This window comes from Strix aluco, chromosome 16 (assembly GCF_031877795.1).
Source record: "Strix aluco isolate bStrAlu1 chromosome 16, bStrAlu1.hap1, whole genome shotgun sequence".
Classification (NCBI taxonomy): Eukaryota; Metazoa; Chordata; class Aves; order Strigiformes; family Strigidae; genus Strix; species Strix aluco.
In genome coordinates, this window is record NC_133946.1 from 3,966,829 (window position 1) to 3,987,602 (window position 20,774).

Genomic DNA, 20,774 nt, shown 5'->3' on the forward strand with positions numbered 1-20,774 from the left:
ACTTGAATTACCGTGGCCTACATGTGGACCTTTACTACATTCATAGCTCATACGGAGGCGCCCAGGGTAGTTTAAGTGTTGTTAAAAAGGTATCTGTGGCATATGGCACTCAATGCAGACAGACCAACCAGTGTTTACACAAGATTTAGGAAACAAAGTTAAGAGTGACTTAACTGGCCAGTCTTAACTGGCTGGGGAGCAATTCTGGTTTTCATATTTAACACTTACTTATGTCTCATGTGCTATAAGGACCTGCATTACAAAACAGAAGACTTCATATGTCCTGCAAGAGGGTTTCTCAACATCTCTACTTTTAACTGGCTAGGACTGACAAAAAGGAAAACATAGCCCAATAGGGCTAACAGTTGTAAAATATGCTTCCTTAATTATTGTAAAAAAATGTGTGTCTACAGGAGATAACTTTTTAAATTTTATAAGGTAAAAGATATATATGAGGGGTATAGCAACATTAAAACAAAGACAGTGTTAATCAAAACATTTATTATACACGAATATTAAGTTGTATGGGGAAGTAAAACATAGGTAGTACAGCAGATTTTTTTCATACATCATCCTTTACCAAAGTGTGATCATCTACCATGAAACACCAATGCACATCCAATTTCTTTTTATATTTTTGTATTCAGAAAGCCAAGTGTTGCCTCAGTGACTCTGCACAGCACAATTGAAAGTATAGTACAGATATTTCCATCCTCAGAGGCCTCCCTGCCCTGAAACTACTGGGGAGGTTAGGGTCTAGGATGAGGTAATGGGAGTGGTCTTGACCTGTAAATGGATTTCTAACTACTTATTTTGAGCTAGTAAATGTTAAGTCTTAAAATATGGAATGAAAATGAGGTTGTCTTGAGAACCTCTTCTGAGAAGGTAACCTCTGGTTTGTCTCCTAACAGGATAATGATGAGGGTTGAAAGAGGTGAAGCTGTCTTTTTCCCCTTCCCTCTCACTATCTCTTCTTTCTCCTCCTGCCCTGGTTAATGTCTGTCTCCCTTCTCAAGCTGAAGCTTGCAATAACTTAGGTCTATATTTCAGCATCTTTGCTTTGTCTGTTGTGAGGTTAGGGGTAAGACCACAGTGGTTCTAAGTGATGAGAGACAATGCTGAAATAGAATAATGCATCAGTCCTGATAGCCTTTCTCTTTTCCAGCACAACATCAGAGCTTCTTCTACTTGCTTCAGGGAACGCTATGAAGAAGAGTGAGGTTACATCATTTTCTGAGGTCAGTAGAAAATCTGAGGGAAGTTACTGTATATTCTGCATCAGTCACTTCAGGCTGAAGATATACCCTTTCCTTCTGTGGTCTTGCTGAGAGGAGCTAGCTGTGCAAGCTATGTACAAATTATTAGTTGTTGAGGAAACATTAGGTGCATTTGCACAGAGTAATGAAGTCAAGTCCTTGCTGTGTACGAACAACATATATTCTGTTTCTGTATGTGCACTGAGGACACTGGCAGTAATGGCAAAAAAGTTTTGTTCAGACGGCACCTGCACATCAAAAATAGAATTTGGGTTTGGTTTTGACTGGTTGTAGTTCAGAAGAGTAAATAGGCAGTTGGAGAAGCTGTAACTCCAACAGCATAATTGAGTAGTTTTGACCTTCCAGATTTAACACAACATAGAAATTCACATAATGGCAAGAAACTGAAGGTAAGCAAAAGCAGTTCATCAAAATTTCTTCATCAAAGTTGTCAGTTTGTTCAGGCCACGTATTTAATATTTCTGTGGAACTATTATCTAGAAATCATTTTTGACACATGGGTTTTTTGTTATTGCTCAGTTTTATGCTCAAAGTCCTAAAAATGGAAACCTTGAAGAGATAATAAACTAATTACTTAATATTTGTCCTCAACTAAATTGCTTTCCACCAATGGTACTCTGGTTTTCTTGGGATTAATTTTACTTCATGTAAGCTTAAAATATTTAAAATTATTTCAAGTTTTCTTTGTAGGGCTGAAAGAAGACCTTGCAAAGAAAATTATTTAATGCACTGTGTTGATGCAATAACAAGTTACTGTCACAGTTCTGTTGACATCGTTGATGGTGCTGAATCCTAAAGACAGATGAGGACAAAAATGTAGACTTTTTGGCAGAAATGCAGAAAAAGAATGTTTGTGATAGGAAAAATCTGTTGGACAGATTAAAGTTGTTAAAATTGGTAAGAGGCTGTTAGATTCATAAGAGTAAATAAAATGGAAAATAAGCTAACTGTTCTTTGGCTACAGGAATTCAAGTAGGTAGCACTCACTGTACTTCATTTGGCTATATCTATGGAATGACTCATTTGTCCAAAAGTTTAAAATGAATGATTAGAAAATAAGGGAAGAGGTGTGTAGAAAATTAAGGTCTTCATGATTTCCCTTGAATTAATTACATTTCAGCCTACTCAGTTTTTAGGCTAGTCTTTCCAAAAACCTTGTTATTTTGAGCATCCCACCAATGGCAGCTGTTTGTTTCATAGTACAGAGAAATGTTGTGGTTTTTCTATATATCGTTACCCAGGGAAGTGTAATATATTATATGTTGCTAAAGAAGGCTGGAGCAAAGAGATGAAGATTGATTATTTTTGAGAAATCCAATATTCTTATCTGGGGTTAGTTGAAAGAAAGGACTAGATTTGTATAGAAGCTTTTAAATAAAAATTAAAAGTGCTCATCAATTTCCAAAAGATGTTCATTCCCTTTGCTAACCTAGTACCTGTAAGGGCCATATGACTCTTTTAATCATGGGACTAAAATCCCTGATCATCCTCCCTGGCATTCTCTCAGGTTTAATGTTCAAATGCATCCATTTTGTTTTGTTTTAAAATACCATCTCACAGGATCTCCTCCCTTTTTTTTCTTTGTTCTTCAGTAGCTCTGTATGTAATGATTTGATATGCTAGATACCTGTTTTATTTTGAGTGGGGACTCGGGGAGCAGGCTCATAAGAAAGATGGTTTTACAGCCTTGCCAGAAATATTATAGCTGGCTGGACATACTGTGAGGTCCATGCTAACCAGAACTGTTTAAACACCATGTAGGCTGTGCACTACAGATGCCAAGGGCCAGTGCTAGGTAAAGTGTGGCTACAAAAGTATCCTATAATCTGTGTATAACTGCAATGATGGTTGGTCTGGGAAAGAGAATTATGCTTGTCTGCACCTTTGTTTTAGGCCTAGTTTTTTCTATTTTTCTCCTAAGACAGCAGGCTAATTTCTTTCTTGCCTGTTGAAGATGGGGGAAAAAAACAGTTAGATTTTTAGAAAAAAAGGGTCAAATTATAGTAGAGGGCATATGCTGTCTTTTAAGCTCATCTTGATTTCACCTTTCTGACTTTGTTTCTTGAGAAAAACCAATGTTAATACATGTTTGGCCAATATGTACATTAATGTGTTCCCCATCATGATTAGTGCACATTTCTCAATTTTTATTACTCACATCACATGTCATCTTCAGGATCACAACATACCCAGCCTTTCTTGTCATGTTGGTTTTTTTATCATTTCACCTGAAAAAGCCCCAGGTGTCAGAAAATTTTTTTTTAATAAGTTAGTGTTGGTCAGATACAAATCTTTAGCTTTGTCAGATGCAAACATGAAAATATTCTTGCAAAGAGAGACGTAACTAAGGCACAAAGAGTTCACTGACTCAGGGGAGTGTCAGGCAGGAGACCAAAGACAATAATTTTTTTTATACACGTGCATGGCCAGACCATGGTAGGAGCAGAGGTCTCAGGCTGCGAGAGGGTGTGTGGCCAGCCTTGCAGGTACCTTTGCAGCGTTCTCCATTTGCATGGAAGGTAGAGCCATGCTTCTGCTTTGGGGGGCTGGTGCATATGCTCCTGGCTGGAGAAGAGGAGCAAAGGGTGCTCCTTCTTACAGATGGGTTGCAAAGGAGGAGCATAAGTAGAGGAAATAAGTACTGGGTTCCCTACACTATTGGTGGGTGAAATGTGTTCCCAGGAAATCGGGCTTCATTTTCTTCCTCTTTGTCAGAGGGATTAGCTTGTCTCATTTCTACCATTCTTTGACACTGCTGTAATTTTTTAAACTATAGTGATCTTGTAGGGACCTTCCCTACCACAAATAGTTTTGACTAGGTAAGTACAAGAAATTACAAAGTTCACGGAATCAGAGAGGAGTACAAGAGTGAGCATGATGCAAAACGTTAATGGTTAGGCTCAGTACCTTTGAGGGTCTACCAGCTGCACTCCTAGGACTGTTTGGTGTCTTATCTGATGACTGTTTCAAATACATAGGAGGGTCTTTACCTCCCTTGCGCTCCTGGAGCAGACCCTTGCATCTGGATTCAAAGTGGTTTAGGAAGGAGCAGAGGTTCTGTGTTGCCTAGCTTTGATAAGATCAGAGAAACTGAGAGCATCCTTGGAAAACTATGCAGGCACCAGGGAGCTGTAGATGCCTCAGGGTTGGGTGGCAATTGTGATGGAATTTTTGGTAGCAATTTTGGGCTTAGCTGCAATTCTGCCTAAATGTCTTACTGGAGCTGGTCCTGAATTCTGTCGTATGCTCTCAGTTTTAACATGTTTTTGAATTAAATTTAAGTTAACATATCAAGAATTCACCTTTCCAGTTAGAGCCCTCTTTTAAAAATAGAGATTCCTAACCTTTCATATTGACTGTAGCTTGCTCCTGAAGTGGAAAGATATATATGAAGTTCCAATCATTTTGACATGTGTAAGGGGTTAAGTCATTCTTGAACAGTTTATCACTCATCAATTGTAATTAAATATGTTTATATTAAATTATGTGCTGTAATTAATGTAAAATCTTTTAGCCTGTGCTGTTATTAGAACCAGATGCTGAAGTATCAACAATATTTCAACATGACTGTGCTGCCTTGCCAGCTGTCTAACTGTAATTACTTTAATCTCAGCTTGTTATCTAATTATCACCTTTGTAAAGGGAAAAGTACTCTCTAATGCGTACTGATTGTTTCAGATGATGATGAAGAGCGTGAAACAGCTGTCAGATATCTTAGCCCTGCTTATCTGGATTAGAAAACTTATTGGGAGGCCTACTTTGCCTCAAACCTTCCTGACAGAAAATGGGACAGTGGGTAAGAGTTGGGGTTTTTTTTTCACCTTGTTTACCCTAGAAATGTGATTCCAGTAATCAGTGGAGACAATAGAAATGTATGAAACAAGGTAAACAATTACCGTTCCCAAGAAAAAAATAGCAAGACAATGATATAGCACAAAGTGGGAATGATGTATGAATTTTGTAGTGGACTGTATATTTGTCTTTTTAAAGCTTCTGTTTTCATTGTAGTGCTGTGTAGCGTACTCTCAATTTAGTTACATGGGTTGTGCTGAAATGTGGGGGCAAAGTTTGTTATGTAGATTGAGTTTTATATAACACATACATATAGATAATCTCTTCCTGAATGTTTTAAACACTGAACAAATTATGCTAAGAATTTTATGATTTGCAGTTCTCTTTGGAGACCTAATGTTGGAGTCATTTTACAAAGCACTTTAATATTGTGTAGCTTTTAGGAACAAGACATGAACTCTGCATCTAAATAAAACTCAGGAAAAAAAGTGGTAGAATGCTTAAGTAAAAATTTTAGTAGATTTACTTGATTAGTAAAATTTAAGTAAGGGTGATTTTTGCCTAAAACTCTGATCTTTTTTTTTTTTCTTCTGTTTGTCTGTCCCCCATCTCCAAACAGTGCTGACAGTGATGCTAGTTCAAGACTTTTCCTGGAACAGTCTGGATTTTTTAAATTGGAGTATTTTATTTGGTGGCAGCAATATAATGGGTAAGAAATAAAGCAATTTTATAATCATGTCTTCATAGTAGTTGCAGCTTTTAAAAAAGGAGCTTCTTGTGATTGAAATATATCATTGTTAATGCTGGCATGGTTTGAATGTTGCTGAAATATGTGAAAGTAGATGTGTTAGATGTGTCTTCTCTTTCCTTGACACTCTCTATACCATAGCAATTTGTCACTCTATTAACTGTATTAAGAATAAAGTTTTAAAAATTTTTTTTAAGGGGAGGGATGGTGGGTTTTGAGTGTTCTTTCTCAGTTTGATATCAGGACATAGCTTACTAGTTATACAAAAAAGATAATTTTCTGCTATTCATTTAAAATACTTTGTGTGTCTCTTCAGGGACAAGGGATGAGCTCCAAGGAGGCAGTGAAACATCATTTGGGAGGTGCTGAGTACCTTCAGCTTTTATGAAGGCTCAATAATATGATGAGGATCTGTTTTGAACTTGTGTACAGGGACTGTAGGAGTAGTCAGGTTTCAAGATGTGCTTTACTGGCCAGATGTTTAAACAGCTGTTTTCTCCACTCTTCCACCTCAGGTTGTCCTTACAGCTCTAGCCTGGTTCAGCCCACCAGAAGGCTTCAGTGCTTGTCTTCCTAATTGAATAAAAATGGACTGTAGCATGGGGCTCTCTTACTTATCTCTTATTTTCCTAGCAAAATAACTGATCTTCAGGTCACCACACAGTTGCACAAGCTTTTGATTTCTCTTAAAAGTGTAAGAAGCTAAGTGTTGGCAGGGTTGAAAGGATCCAGAACAGAAGTAGACTGAGGCAGCGGAGTTGTGCCGAAAGGCTGTCTTGGCTGGCAGGAGAGGAACCTGCTTCTAGGAATTCAGGGCAGTTGTTTCTGTTGTGCATGTAAAATGATGAGCCTATGCAAATGAGTAGATATGTATCTGATCGTAGATTCAATTTCAATGTTGTGTATTTTAGCGTTAAATGCTCAAATTAAGTATGCTCCTTAACACTTAACTTTGAAAATCAAACCCTTAAAGTAGAAATATGTCTATTGCACTTTGTCTGAGGATGTCAGACAATATTGTAAAGGAGAGTTAGTGATATTTTATCAGTGAAGACTCATCTGAAGTACAGATGAATACTGAGTTGTGTAGACTTGATGGCAGATGCAGAAATGGAGCAAAATCCGGTACTATCCAATGTCAGGTCTCTTAAATACGCTAATATAATAATAATGCATTTGCTTTCGATTTGCCCTTCTAAGCTTTCATGATTTAATGTGAAGTAGATGTATTGTAGAAAATATTCATAATCCTTAGCTATGTTTTGGGCAATCACTTAATGTAAGATTATCAGTGTTGCAACGAGTTAATTTGTTTGTCTTTCCTTTGACCAAGGACAATATTGTGGCAGATATTAAGATAGCCATATGATGAAGACATTATAAAATATATACTAGTTTAAAACTACTTTTAATTGACACTGTCTTATTTCTGAAAATGTATTTAACATTAAATTTATGGTACGCAAAAAGTAGAAAACAGTCCTTTGTCATCTTTAGTATAAACACTTTATTTCTTGTATGGGAACCCTATATTGGCCTATTAAACTACAATGGCTTCTTCGTTTTGTCAGGTCAATGAACCATGAACTCAGGAGTCTTCTAAATAGTCCCCAACAAGACTGCTTTGAGCCATTACCATATTTCAGGTTAGTGACTTGCTAACAACAAATTCCCAAGGAAGTGGTCTGACATAGCTTCAAGTGTAAGGCTTGGTGAAAAAAATAAAAATAGAAATGACCATTACTGAATAATAAGGTGAGACATTGAGTGAAGTAAAGTTTGAGGTGGGCTGCTCTTATGCTGGATTTATCCACCCCACCCCCCCACAAATGGGTTTAAAATATGGATGTACACAGAATCTTAATCCTCACTGTATTTTTTTCAAGAGGTTGTTCTTTAAAGAAAAGGTGTTTAGTAGCTATTTTAGTAGCAGTTTATTGGGTTTTGATTTTTAAAAGCAATGACATATCTATCTTTAAAAAGGTGCTAATTATAGAACAATTTCTTGAAAAGAATTACCTCTGTATGAAGTCTATTCAGTCTTGAGGTATAAATACTATCGATTATATATTTTCCTCCATGCACAAGTGTAAATGTTGAGGTTTCTTTTTCAGAGAACAAGTGTACATGCTTTCATTAAATAATGCTTTATTATGCTGAAATAGAAAACAGGTTAATAGTTTTGTGTGTATATACACACATGCTAAATGTCTGTACATATACACTATATATATATTTGAGACTGTATTGGTTATTTATGTGTAACTATAGACCTGTAGGTGAAATTGTGATGCTTTTGACATTAGTGGGAAATCTGTCTTTACCGTATACAGGATTTCATTGTGTCTGGAAAAGAAAGACTGTGAGTTATGTCTTCAGTCCCTCGCTTGAGCTGTTTGTTAGTCTGGGACAAAGAAGCCTGAAAGATCATATAACCTATTTGCTGTCTTTGAATCAAATATTGGAACACTAAAAATAAATTATATGGCAGAGCAAAGTGTTTTCCTCAGTTTGTAAGGCCTTTTTTACTTCTGTTAGCTCTTAGGATTAAAGGCTAAACTGTTGAGGTTGAAGATGTTTACTAATCACAGGGAAATAATTTCAGAGGTCTGTAGATAAAGGCTTCTGGTATTTAAGGGTATCATCCTTTGTAAAGACAAGGATCAACAGAGGAATGTGCAACTGCAGGGACGATACTGCAGGTATGATGAAGAGGGTTTAGGTTAGAGTAGCCAGATTCAGTCCACAATTTACTGAAGGAAAAAGGCTCTGGCTGCTTTCAGAGAGTTGGATTGGTCTAAGCCAGGATGGTATTATACAGATGTGGGAAAGGAATATGTCAGCTTTCAGAGACCAGAGAGAGAGACAGACAGAAAAGTGTTTGTATGTAAGTATCAGTGAAGAAATGGAGGGCCTTGTCTGTTAACCAGCCAGGTGGTCTGGTCTGCTTGACATCTACAGGTAGAGAAACTTAGTTTTTTGATTCATAAATGCAATATAGCATTGATTCGGTTTACCAGTGGTACAGAAGCTGCTTTTTTCAACTTTTGCATATGTTTCCAGAAAACTGGTGGGGGAAGTTTTTCCTTTCAATACTTACAAAAAGTGTAGGTGTTGATCAAGTGAATGTTGTATATGCTTGATGTTGCCTTGTAAGGCACAATCTAAAATCAAGAATTTATTTGCATGCTTTGCATGGCAGACTAATAATAGTGCTGCATTTCCAACTAGTGAATGATGGCCTGGATTATTTTTTTGTAATTCAAATAAAATATTACAGTTTCATTTAATAATGGGATTTTGGGTAGAAGAACCTCATTCAGTGTTGCTGTCTGTAGCACATAGATCTGCACAAGTGGTGAGGAGCCAGTGCAGCAGGGCTTGGAAGTAAGGCTGTCAGCTTAATACATTGTGTGAAAATTGGGGCCGAAGGTCACCAATCTCCTGGTACACAAATCTCCCTCGGAGAATCTCATTTCATTCAGACTATCAGTTAGATTAGAAATACCCTAATTATCCCACTGAAATTAAATTACTTTATGTAAGGGTGATATAATGAACAACCATAAAGAAGCTATACAACCAATCATCCTATTAGTCACAGCAAGACTAGACTATACACTAAATGGCTCTGGTTTGATTATTGCGGGCTGGTCTGTGCCACATAAACTGGGGGGGGGAGGGAAGGACCTAAGGGAAGATTAGTTCTGGTTTCTATTTTACTGGAAGAAAAACCCCACATTTTAATTCACAGTGCATGTCTTCTAGGTGAAAAAGGTGTAGGGTTGACTGTCAGAGCAGGCATAGTGTAGTAGGCTTCATGAATTATGAAGAGGTGATCAGGATCTTTCTTAGGCCATAGTGAATTATGTGGCTACAGAGAGCAGGAGGAGAGCTGTAGTAATGCAGGTAGGCTGCTCCAGCACCTCAGCTAACAAACTTCATCACAGGGTCATTCTCTTCTAGATACCCTTGCAGACATGTGCAGTCCTCACTGGTAGAGGAAGGTGAGGGTTTAGCTGATCTTGAACTTGAAAGAATGCTTCAATGGCTGGAGGAGGTCAACTTGTTAAGAGTAAGCTGAAAAGACTCTATCTTTTATCTAGTACAGGACTGAAAAAAACATTCTATTTTAACAGGTGTTGTAATGTCCTGGCAGACCTGGTGGGAGCATTGACCAGCCCATCATAGCTGTGTGTTTGTCAGAAAAGCCCCTACTGTGAGTTGTGATTTTTCACTTAAGGTGGAAATTTCCATAGAGAGATTAAAAGGTGTAGAGAGAGAGCAAACCAGCTGCTTGTCTGCTTGTTGACTTTCTCAGTCAGAATTCAAGAATTGTTTACTGAGTAACCATTTTGAAGAACCAAGAGGTGCTACTGTATAAGGACAGACAACTATTTTGAAAGGGCAGAAGATCTTCAGAGACCTGCTTAATCTAGATTTGCTTATTTAACATGAAAGGATAATTAATAATTTATCACTTAAAATCCTAAAGATCTTAATGAAATGGATACTGTGAGCTGCTAACATCCTAAAACTAGCTGGATATATTAAAAGGGGGTGTGTGTGTGTTATTTATAGCTGGAATTAATTCAGGTGTAAATGTCAAATGACTATTTTTAAAACATGGACATGAAAGAAACACAGCTGTTGAGAAGTATCCTAGGAAATAGAAGACAAGCAGGGATGTCTTGCTACTTTGATCTCCTTGCAGTCTGTCTTTACTGGGCTTGTTTTATGCTGTGCTACAGGGCAGTGCTGCTTTGCTGCCGTTCAGTCCTGCACAGATACAGACTGGGTGTTGAAAGCATTATGCATTTTTCTAAACTGGGTTTCAATTTAGATTTCCTAAAACCTTTATAGTCCAGAATATGATGCTCTATAAAGGAAGATGTTAATTTCACATTTTATTTCTTCTTCTGTTAGTAGTCTTATGTCATCAGTCAATAGTATAAAATGTGTTTGTGGCAGTGCTGGCCCATGTAGTATTTCCCTGAGTTTTCTGTCTTCTCTTCTGGAGTTCATTGTAAAAACTAATTCAGGTATGATATGTGTTATTCAGGGTTTACCTTTTAATAGTCGTACAATAGAATCATGTTTTGGAAAAGAGACAAAGCATCTGAATACTCTAAATATCACATTAAAAATGTTTCTTTAAAAGAAAAAAAATATCCTAGAATTTTGTTCAGTTAAGGCATTTAGCAATCAAATATTTATTTGAATGTGAACAGAATGGAAGTATGAAATATGTAACTTCTATTGATCAGAATTGCAAAGCATAATTTGTGATGAGCAACATATCTTGAGTGGTGATACAAGTTCTAGTTTTTCAACTCTGGTAATCTGTACCTATATATTAGAAGCTAAAATCACTGTTCTTCTTTCAGACAATGCCTAAGAAATAAAGTATTTTGGTTATCATTTTGGGAGAGGTGGGAATGAAGGAAGAAGACTTTCAATGAAAAGAGTAAAATTAAAAAATTGAAGTCAGTGTTGATGCCAGGAGACAGTAATTCAGAACTCAACTTGTATAGAATCTTTGAGGGAATACTAAGCCTGCTATAACTGACAATACATTACTTCTGTCCAAATCTGAGGATAGTTAGGAACAATGGCACTTTACAAAAATTTTTTGATGAAACTTTGTTACATTGGAATTTTCAATTTAAGAAAATTGACTTGGCTGGAACTAATATGCAATACTTTAATCATGGTGTCTGGAGGAAGCAGAGTTTCCCCAATTGCTTTGAGCAGAAATTCATGCTGGTTTTGTAGATTGCTACCTGAACATCTACCGAAAATCTTCCATTTTTGCTATAGTCACTTCTGCATATTCTCTAACTTTCATGTGTGATTAGGAGAGGGGGAGATGAGAAATTAACACTGAGCCAGCTAGTGAATGGAAATACCCTTAAATGATAGTGCTTTTGAAACTAAAATAGCACTGACAACAAAGAATGTAAATTGGGGGTTTTTTTAGTTACTATTATGGAGTTGCACAGTCAGCAACCTGTTCTGTGAGGACTTAGAGAGATCCTATGGAATAACCTTGATCTGTTAGTTTAACAGCTGGAGAGAACGACCAGGTTTGTCAAGGACCCTCAGTAAATGTCACTATGCTCCTTGAAATTGATCCCCTCCTCTGGAGGTAAGTTCAATACTATGATTTATATCTCATGTAATTTTCTTTATGCCCAGATCTCCCAGAGCCATTGAGTACACTGCCATGGACCCCTGATACAGGCGAGTTTGTATGGTAAGTTGTCACACTGTTTAGTGAGAGTGGTCAGAGTCCTTTTAAGATCTCAGGCTTTTTTTTTTTTTTAAAAAAAAATGCATTTCCCTATTTGTGTGAAATTTCCTGTAACAGTCTATTTCATGTAGATGCCCTATATGACCCTTTGGAGAAGGGTGGGAAAAAAAAGTGCCTGGAACAGTGTGTGCAGTATACCTGTGCACAATTTATCACACTGTGGCAAAGCCAGATCAAGGTAACAGAGTACAATAATTAAATGGATGACTGATAAGCAACAGCTGGGTAGATAAGATTTTTAGAAATACCGAAGTATTTAATGGTGCAGCCTAAAATCTTTCATGAGTGCATATGCTTATGTAATAAGCTATTTTAGCATTTAAAAAAGTTAAATTATGCAAGTATTTATAGGAGATGCATTAGTCTAGCAAGTAATTATGCTGATCTCTCTGGGACTCTTCACAAGAAAAAGGTTGTGCAGGATTTGACCTGTCTCAAGTTAAAAGTTTTTAGCATCAATTATATTAGAAATGAAATACTGTAAATGGAAAAACTCAAAGTTGAATTTTAAAGCTTAGGTTGGGCATGCCTCTGGAGTGGGACCATATTCTTTTGCAGATTGACACAGTTTAGGGATGCACATCTCTGTGCAGGGCTGGGGCTGTTACCTTAACAGAAGGCAATGGATTGAACAGGTTTTGCCAGGTTGCATCTTTTAGTGTTTTCACAGTAATAGAAAGAAAATCCAGTAAGGAATGGAGTACAGGCAAACAGACTGGGATGTTGTGCAATGTTCACAGTTCACACTGTAAAACTTATGTTACACCAAAATTAGTTGCTCCAAAAAAGAGCCCGAGATGTAGGTGTGAAAAGTTCTACCTTTAAAACTGGCACTTTTATTATCAAATTTAAGCACAAATGCGAAGTTTTGATTTGTGTAATCATTGTTGGTTTAGGATGGCTTGTGCTGATGCCTTCAGACTTTCGGTAGGATTAAATCATATCAGCTCTCCTGTGCAGATCACTATTGAAAAGATTAGGTTTATTTAAACAAAATTGTATCAAGGTGTAATTGTTCCTGTGCGTCTGTGACAATGTGTTTTGCTTTCAGTGTAGTGGGAACATGAGTTCCTTTATACTTCAGCATCCAAGCAGAGATTTCAATCTAATTTGTGTGCTAGAGGCTTTTGATTGTGAAGCAATTACATTTCTCCATCTGCTTTTCTAGACTTAAGCATTTTGTGTAGTTTCTTGCTTTGTGTTTGGCTGTGGTTTATTTCAGAACGGTACCTAAGTTTTAGCTTTCTGATTTTTGGAGAGAAAGTGTTTAACCTGCTTTTTTAAGTCACATTTGTAGCATGAATTCTCCTAATCATAGAGCTCTTTTGGTAACCGGGTAACGTAATTACTGTTATAGAGTTCGATGTGTGTTGAGGTAGAGGTGGTTCCCTTTCTCGTGGTTAACCCAAACAGCAGTTAGCCCTGGTATGATTCAAGAAAGGCTTTTGCTTTGGGAGCGAAAGGGTGATGATTCTGGGGCTAGTTCTTCACATATTCATTTCCCCCAGATCTACATTTTAGGAATGGTAGAAAAGAAAAAGGGGACTAATCCAAATCTGAAGACTTGGTTTTAAAGGAAGTGAACATAAAATTCACACAGATGTTATGATGTGTAAATACAAGAAGTTGTAACAAGAAAGAGAAACATCCCCAAAACATTTTGATGTAGAAATAAAATATGTAAATATATCTAATACAAATATATCTGATACTAATGTGTAGAAGAACATTTGACAGTGCTAAGTATTAAAAAAAACCCAAACCTGTCAATTTTTGCATCATCACCATTTCTATTCATTGAAGGCTATTTTAAACATAAAAATATATGGCGTTTTTTTTATTTGTCATGTCATTTCCATGTCAAATAACTCAAGTTAGTTTATCATTAGTGGTCAAGTTTGTAGTAAATCTGGGATATTTAAAATCCCTGAAAGTAAGGAATAGTATCATCTTGGATTTCTGTAAAAACATTTTAAAATTAGGGCAAGATGTTTACTTCTAATGGCAAGAATTGTTCCTTTTTTTTTTCTCCTCCCACCCCTTCTCAAATCCTTCTGTGATTTATACTGAGCTGCAGGAGTAACCACCTCTTGTTTCTTACTGTTGGGATCAATTTGTTTCAGAAGCGGATCAGGGAAGGGGACACTTTTTTCGCATAACATGAGAACTTTAAAAAAAAAATCAGAAGACAGGCTAGCAGAGAAAGTATTAACAGTGAGTAGTAAAACTCTAAAATCAATTGCTACAAATAGTTGCAGCAGCACAGTATCTGCAGGTTCAAAGGGGGAGTAGACAAATTGATGGACAACAGGTCCATAAACAAATACTGAAAAGATTAAGCAGGATGTACCCTAGAAATATGCCAAAACAACAGTTTTGAATGCTGGGAGATGCAAGGAAAACAAACCACAGAAAATGATCAAGGTTTCCTGCTCTTCTGAAATAGCATTTCCTTTTTCCCTCTGTGGGAGACGAGATGCTTCCCAGGATGGACAATTTTTCTGACCCAGCAGAACACTTGCTGTGTTCAGAAGGGATGAAGCTATATAACGTTATCCTTTTATTTAAGTCTACTCATTGCTTTTTGATCACTGGCACTGTTTGAGTAAGCACTTCATTCTTCTGTCCTTTTGCACTTCAAAGGCAGGAGAAAGGATGAAGCAGCTTTCTCAGTTTATGCACATGTATTTGAACTTTCCCTTCTAATGAAAGCAGGAGAACCTCCAGAGGACATGGAAACTGATCTTGTTTTATTTGGGCTTTCTGGAATAAACCTGAAGGGATGAACATGCCCCAGTTTTGCAAAAAGAGGAGGAGTGAAGTGGTGAAGTGAAGTTTGTTATGCCCCATCAAGTCTGCCAAGTTTAATCTGCCATTACAGAGAGAAAGCTGGCTGTGAGATGGTTAGAACTGACTGACAACATCTAACTAACCACTGAGAATGATTTTTGTCTTTGTAGTACAATTCATGTCTTTCTATCGTGTCCATGTGTGTAGTGTTTTCAAATGAATTTAATTATGAGTGATGACTACTAGCTTTATGGATGTGCTTTTTTCTGTAATACTGTAACTGATTGCTTTTCATCTGGACTTGTCACCAGCATTTGCAACTGTCCCAGGTTTGCCCTTAGCTGCAGTTAATTAAACTACTGGGGCTTGTTGGGGGAACTTGAATTTTTGTTTTGGGTTTTGTTGTTTCAATCCTGAGCAAAAGTTTTGAGTTTTATTTTGTGAATACCCAAGCATATTAATTTCTGATTGACTAAATGGGAGTCAGTGCCCTTGTTTTCATTTCTGATTTCTTAGAGTAGATACTGATTCAATTTCTAGTCTCTTGGACACTGTTCAGAGGTGAAGGAAAAAGCAGAAGGCATAACTTTTTTTCTGGTAAAAACTCCTTTTTCTGATATTTGTGGAGGTGTTGCTCTGTACATATGCTACAGTTATGCCTCACACATCTTCCTATGACATAAGAAATTGAGATGTGAAGTCTCCTGCTAGAAGCAAAAATTGATCTTCATTTCAGGAGAAACAAGCTGCTTATTTTCCACTTCTTGGTCTATTTATATGTAGCTCAACAGCTTTTAGATTGTGAAATGCACCATCAATGAGACTAAAAGTAGAAGCTTTGGTGCAAAGTACATAAAAAGTTAGGTGATAAAATAAATGTATAGAAATTACTGCTATTATTATATTACTGCACCATCATGTGTTGTTACATTCTTTGTGCTCAAAAGTAAGTGGCGACTCCTTTTTCCCTCCAGTCTCTACATATTGTCATTTGCTTGCCTTTGATTTCATTCCTGATGTTAATCTTATGCTGAAGCTGAGGTGACCTTTATATGTTACCACTTTTCCAGGTGTTGCCTACTAACTTTTACCCACGCAATAATCATTATTTGCACTTCTAATGAAGTAAAGCACTAGGGACTAACTTCTGTTACCTTTTCTACTGAGCTTTGCTTTGAAAATGATGCTCATCTAAAAGGAAGCATATTTGTTGGAAGCTTCTGAAATACATAAAGTCAACTGGAGAAAACCTCCTTAAATTGGCTGGCTAGTAAAAGGAAGAGGCAGCTGGATTGTGGACTCGGAGTCCAAGGCAACGGTCTGAGATTTCTTCACCACCACCTCTGACACAGAATAATTTCTACCATTTTTACGGGGTCTCCCTGCAGTTATAGTAGTGCATATAAGAAAGACTTTTTAATATATCTTGCAAATGTGAAGGAGTTTTACCTGGTAGGCAGGCTTACTACTCTGCTCAGCCAGGTGAGTAAGACACAATCATTGTCATAATTCATGAATCTAAGAGCATCTGTATCAGAATTCTTGCTGTCAGGAAAGGACTTCTTCCTAAATATAATAATTAAAAATTGTAGAAGAAATTGGCAAGTGGGACAAGTTGACATACAGGGACAAGTTGTCACTGTGGTATGGCCTCACATGGCCATCTTCATGTGCTCTATCTAGCATGCAATGTGCTGATAACATTTGTAGTCTTAACTGAAGGAGGAACTGTGGGAGTTGTATTAATAACCAAACACTTAGGCCTCCTCCCTTTGATCTTAACCATTTCAGTGAATTGAGTTAAATACACTTGTTACATTGCTGATGTTGTAATTGTTAAAAGATCCCTAGCTGCCTGCTTTTTTGTGAACAGAACTGCTCATTTTAGCTGTTGAAAGATGGTGTGGGTCAAAGGAGGAACCACAGAGATTGCCAGCACAATTATAAATGTGGACATCTGCACAGAGCTTGCGAGGCCTTGATTCACAGGTCAAAGTGCCAAACTGCTCCTTGTGTCTCACTCTCACAAATCTGATTTGGCACATGTTTAGTTCCTTTGAAGTGTAGTGTTGCTGTAAGTCCATGTTAGACAGTTACAGGAGGCATCATAAGGGTTTGAGTCTAATTAGTGTTTGTGTTTTTGAATTAAAAGCCAAGGCATGACACTTTTTTTTCATAGAGTTACCAAATGTGGGATGCAATACTCAATGATAGTAGATGAGTCCTAAAAAAATTAAAAAAAAGGACACTTTTGTTTCAGGTCTTGTCGGTTCATCAATCCTTGTCCATCCTTCTGTTCCCTTCCCGAATCAGCAATGTCCCCTCCCTGCCCACCTGGCACCAGATGTGCTGTCAGGCACTACTGTGTGTCCCAAGTCCTCCGAGTGGCAGAATGCAAAATCTCAGGTGACATTCACCTGGAAGCGCTTAGCCCTCAACAGCTGCAGCCCCTTGATTACCTTGCCCGCCTCGGTGGCTCTGTGCCGCTACTATATCAATTGCTTGTCAATTTGGCTTAGCTGTGACTTTGACTGACTGGAATGAGGGAAGTGGGAGTGGGGTGTAGGCGAATGGTTAAAATTAATTGCTACATAAGAAAAAATTGAAAGATAATTATTCCTGCTTTCCTGTCAGTGCTCGAGGGTAGATGACCTCATTAACTTGCAGCTTGTACACAATTCAATTACTAGGAGATGGAAAATACATTTTTAATTACCTCAGTGGCTTGTGCTCCATTCATCTCCATTTGCATGGCTTTTTTACTGTTGTGTTCTGAAGAAGTAGTATGGTCTTACTAAGGCTACCATAAGAACTATCTTCTTGCTACAGTTATTCTTAGGTAGGATATTAAATGTGTGAGATTAACCCTTTGGTGCCAAGTGAATTGGGAGATTCTGTGGTGATACTGATGTGTTGTTAGTTACCTTGGCATGTCAGGATTTTGAAACTTATCGTGTCAAATAATTACGTAGAGTAACTTTGTTCTTTTGTGCATTTTGTTGCTACATATTTTAAGAAAGCATTAAATTGGTGCATAATAAGCAGATCACCTAGTAGACAAATATCATATCAATGTATGTCGTGGGAAAGAATTCTTTTGTAATTTCTGAAAGCCTATTGTGGCATTTACTGAATTAATGATGACTTAATTGTTTTAAATATATAGCTAGACAATGATTTTAATGCATGAGTTTTTAAAACTGTCAGTGGTGTGTTGAAGTGTACAATACACGTGGAAAGAATATTTGTTCATCGCCAATCGTTTAATTTAAAACTATTGCAGTATTGAAAGGCTTGGAGTTAAGAATTGAGGAACCCTGTGACCTGGTGCACAGATTTTTTTCAGGAAAGATTTTTCAAGGATTATACACTGTTGCAGTTTAAGACTGTGTTGTTGTCAGGGTTGCATCCAGCAACTACCACAAAAAGTTTCAAGAACTGATCTTGAGTGTTTCAACTCTTGCTAAGTCACAGCATGACACAGACTGTAATCCTTGCTCTGATGGTGCAAGCTGTGTTGGTGGGGAAAGAAGGTATAAGCCACAGAGACTAGCCGGTTGTTAGAATATGAGGTAGTACTGAGACAAGTTGTGATGTACAGAGAGATTTAGCTGTGGGAACTGAATATGTTTTATATGATCTGTATCTGTCTGCTACTTCAGTCTCTACAAAAAATAAAGGGGGGGAGGGGACGGGGGAACGACATAATGCAAGGCATTCTTGAACTATTCATATAAACTTCATTGTGAATGTATTAGTCTTATTTAATTCTTCTCTAAAGAGCATTAAAGCAAGATAAGGCGCTTTTAAGGCTCACTGTCAGAGAGGCTTTAATGATATTCTAAGAACTTGCACTGAGAACTCAACTATTAGTCCGTAGTGTGCCTTCAGCTGTGACCCACAAGTGAGCATCATTGTAGGAGATCTCTGAGGAAGTGTTGGAAACAATTTACAGTCATCCTTCTCTTGCTGGTTAGTGCCTCAGTGAGATACAAGCTCCTTCTTGCTATACAGTAACATTTAGGATGTTTATTCTGCAAAATTGTAGTTTAAAGCCATGATTGAACTAATACATACCTTCTTAGGCTAGCAAATTTATTGTGACATTTTTCTTCAAGGATATCCTGCTAAAGGAATGTACTCTGAAGAGTTCCTTCACTGAGCAGTTTTTCAAGAGTGAGTGAGCATGTGAGTCATTTTATTAAAATGAAAGAACGTAAATATTTTACATTATCTGTGTTGATTATTTTACAGTTGATGTTTGCTGCATTTCATAACACAGGAAGACATCTAAATGACCAGTTTGGTAAGATGGCCTTTTTGGTTTTCTACTAGCTTAGTATGGAGACATACAAAATGCAATATTAAGGAATCGGTCGCTTGCAGACCAAGAGAGAAATTATGTTTGGATTTTGCTTATACTTTATGAAATATGGCTGTGATTTGTCAGGAGTGTTTTTTGGTGTAAGGGTTTTGTTTGTAATCTTTAATGATTTGGGGTTAGGTTTGGTGGACCTGGTACTGGCAAAATCTCCAGTACAGCCAAAATTTGTGGTATTTGCATGAGATGCAATCTCTATTACCAGGTGCACTATGTTTACCTTGACATGTAGCAATTTTTCCATTGTTCTTCCAGAGATAAACAATAATGTAGTCCTGAACTTTCATGGTTTGTTAACAGTCAAGCCAAAAGATGTAGCACAAAGTATGTAAACATTTTAAGAATATGGACTGTACATGGAAGAAAATGTGACATGAGTATAACAGTTGGAGGAAATCAACACAAACTTAATTTGTTTGGAATATAGCCTGACCTCTTCTCTGCCTCCATCTATTATTTTTATTATTACATCAGTATCTGTTGATCAGAAAAATTTAGGTTATCTGAAATATTTACAGGGCTTCTGTAGCTGTCTGGCTTGTCAAGTCTTTGAAATGTATGTGACCACAGCATAACTTTTTATAGTGCTCTAACAGTGCTCCCATTGAGGGAAAATTAATATAAATGTTAAGATAATTGCAAACTGACTTAAATGACATTTGGGCCAACATCAGTGATTCTGTAGTGTTAATATATTTTCAGATGACACATAGGCCAAAACCTTTCAGGATCTAAGGACAGAGGCTAATTCAACTTGAATTTATTTGTGGATTTTTTGTGTTAAGCATCCGTTGCCCTCACCATTGAGCAGCAGGGCTTTTTGCAGCCCTGTTTCTGTCCACTACCACCTACAAACATATGACATATGTACTATTTGCAAAAGATGAATCCTATCATGACCTCTAGGTCTGGATTTATCTTTATCCTGTTTGAGAGAGTGTTTCTCCTGACATAGTGAAGTTATTGTTAAAATGTTTGTGATGCATATGTGCCATTTAAGACTTCTGCTGTCATGTACATTGGTATACATCCCAATTCACCACTACTTTTGTCTGTGAGTTTGTGTGTCTGTGGTGCAGTGTTGGGCTGAAAATGGTGGTAAAGTGAGATTTTGATCTCAGTTTACAGAATGAATATGAAAAGAAATACAACCTAACAAACCCCACATTTATTAATTACACTTCTTTGGCTGAATTGAGTAATAGGAGTGTAGTAGTGGGTGGGTACATCTTGAGGTTTAGCATCTATAGCTGAAAAGGACGTTCCATCAATATTACATCCACCTGCAAATACAGAGTGCATATTTGGATATTAAAGATCTAGATATGAATTCCCAGCTAAATGTAGAATGTATCAGGAGTCCCAGCATAGTTCTGGAAATCTGTTTCCAGTCCCAACATATAAGGCTGTGTCAGCACAAAACACCTGGTATCTACTTAAAGGTGCTATTGAAAACTCAGGCAGGGAAGTAGA

General features: G+C 37.2%; 1 long non-coding RNA gene across 1 annotated transcript; it reads left to right on the forward strand.

Annotated features, from left to right (window-relative positions):
* Positions 1–7,387: 7,387 nt before the first annotated feature.
* LOC141931043 (uncharacterized) lies at positions 7,388–19,196 on the forward strand. Its single transcript, XR_012625477.1, has 3 exons — positions 7,388–7,463; positions 12,016–12,073; positions 19,175–19,196. It is a non-coding gene; the product is annotated as an uncharacterized LOC141931043 (long non-coding RNA).
* The last annotated feature ends 1,578 nt before the right edge of the window (positions 19,197–20,774 follow it).